The sequence below is a fragment of the Lycium ferocissimum genome, chromosome 3 (genome assembly GCF_029784015.1).
Source record: "Lycium ferocissimum isolate CSIRO_LF1 chromosome 3, AGI_CSIRO_Lferr_CH_V1, whole genome shotgun sequence".
Classification (NCBI taxonomy): Eukaryota; Viridiplantae; Streptophyta; class Magnoliopsida; order Solanales; family Solanaceae; genus Lycium; species Lycium ferocissimum.
In genome coordinates this window covers 70,506,798-70,509,332 of record NC_081344.1, presented here as the reverse complement: position 1 = coordinate 70,509,332, position 2,535 = coordinate 70,506,798, and positions in this window count along the sequence as shown.

Genomic DNA, 2,535 nt, shown 5'->3' with positions numbered 1-2,535 from the left:
AAACCAGGATATCCTGAATTATAATCAGGATTATAACAATCAATCTCGCCTTTTATATGGGATAAGTTGTTAAAAAAAACCTCATTTCCATCCCGAGCGTCTTTTCTTTAATTTTCCATTCATCATAAAATTCCACTATTGGTAAAAAAAAAAAAAAAATCCCTCATTTCCATCCCCCGAGCATCTTTAATTCCCCATTTATAGAAAGTTACCACCATTGGTTCAAAAAAATTCCTCATGTCCATCGCTGAGCATCTTTAATTTCCCATATATATATATATATATATAGAAAAAAAGATTGCATATTTTAAATTTCTGCGCCATTTTTGTGAAATGACTGTGCTAATTTTCTCTATATGAAAACTTACCTTTGGGTCCAACCAGAACCCATTCCAACTGCTGATCGGACTGTGACCAACCATACAACTCCAATTTTATCTGAATTTGCTTTTTTCTTCAACTAAAGAATTAAAAAAAAAAAAAAAAAAAAAAAAAAAGGAAAAAGGGGGCAAAGAATTTACACTGATACAAAACTTATCAAAGAACTAGGTCCTGTATATAGTATACACAAAGAACTGACCTTAGCTTTTAGTATACCTTTTTTGTTTCTGATTTATCGTGTTTAAGGTTTAGAATTGTTAGCTCCCGCATGACACGATGTTATTTCGATCCCAACATCAATTTCTGTGTGGATTATGAGATAGAACACAGAGTGAGTGTGTGTGTTTTGGAGTTTTCTTTCCTTCTCTATGTAGAGTTCATTCTTTGAGATTGTTTGCTTATATATTTCACACACAAACACTCTCTCTCTCTCTCTCTCTCTCTCTCTCTCTCTCTCTCTCTCTCTCTCTCTCTCTCTCTCTCTCTCTCTCTCTCTCTCTCTCTCTTTCTTTCGCTATAACCCTTTTTTTTTCTCGCTTTGTTTGTTTTTTTCCTATGTACCCTCCAGAAATTTCAATAATGTACAATCTAACATACAGAATTACATTTACGTAGTCATATTTTTAAAGTACACCCCGTATAGCCACTTTTTCACAATATATGACTTTACACATCTGGAGTAGACAATGTATCAACATTGTATAAGAATGTATAATAATGTATAAGAGGTGTTTATATCCAAGGAAATTCAACTGTGTACAACAATATACAATACTTTTTCAATTGTAGTGGGGGTACAAATATATAACAGGCTTTTGAAGTAGAGGTACAAATTAGGCCATTTCGGGTAATTTTACAAACATGGGCTATTTCGGGGAATTATTTTTCCTAAATAGTCATAGAGGGTTATTTTTGTTGCACCCCGTAGTTTCGTACGACGAGATTTATAAGTGTTAAAGGTTTTAAGTGCGGATACTAGAGTTCCCTTCAAGGATATATGATATTATGCGAGCTAATCCTATGGTTATGACGGTTTACGTTCATCTAGTAAGCTATGGAAGGATTGGAGGGCAAGTGAAGCAAAAGAATTAAATTGTTGGAACTTTGGAAAAACATGAAGGGCAACTTTGGTCCGACTTGGAGGAAGAATATCTTATAGTATATGAAGAGTTTACGAGCAAAACTAAAGCCTAAAATGAAGTTCGTTGAGTCTAGTTTCCAACGCAACAAACCGCTTGACGATACGACATTGGAGTAGAGCATTATGGATGTTAAAAGTTAGGCTGACAAATCAGAAACGCGCACTACAGTAACTACTACAGTAACGAACTGACTTTAGCACCTTATAAAAGGGGTTTACCCCTCATTTTTCATCCCAACACCTCTCAAAATCTCCCAAATTTTCTAGAGAGTTCTCCCAACCTTCGCTCCATTAAATTTTAACACGAATTAAGTATAATCTCTGGATTTAAGTTCGGATAACACGTAGTTGCGATTATTGCGGTGAATCTTGGTTGAAATTCAAGGTAAATATTAGAGATATCGCGGTACTAGCAAGAATAAGGTAAGAATCTGTCACACCCTGAATCCGACAGGGTGTGATGGGCACCCGACCCTTACCTAGGGCCGAGCGAACCCGCAGACTCTCATAAATACTCATAGCCATACTGGGCCCGCAAAACATAACATAAGCACAGGGTGCATACTGGGCCCACAAAACATAACATAAGCACAGGGTGAAATTTTTTTTCGGAAAACATACATGCTTTTCGTCTTTTTCAAATCAAATAAAATCTGTAACCATAACAAATCTGTAAATACACGAAATTCATCACACAATGCATACTGATACACCGGCTTACATAGCCGTTTACAAACGGACCTCTCGTACACACGACAACGTCTCGCAAAGTCTCTAACATAACTTCGGACACCATACAACACACTCGACCCGGCGGCCTCCGAGGAAGCGGAGCTCGCCAATCTAGCCGAACATTTTCTCGCTAACATCATCTGCTCATCCGTGGGTACCGCGCATGAAACGCGGCCGAAGAAAGGGGGTCAGTACGGAATATGTACTGAGTATGCAAAGTAGAAAATACAGAAAACGAAATAAAGTGTACCAACGCGAGAATAATAGTCCCAATACCAACG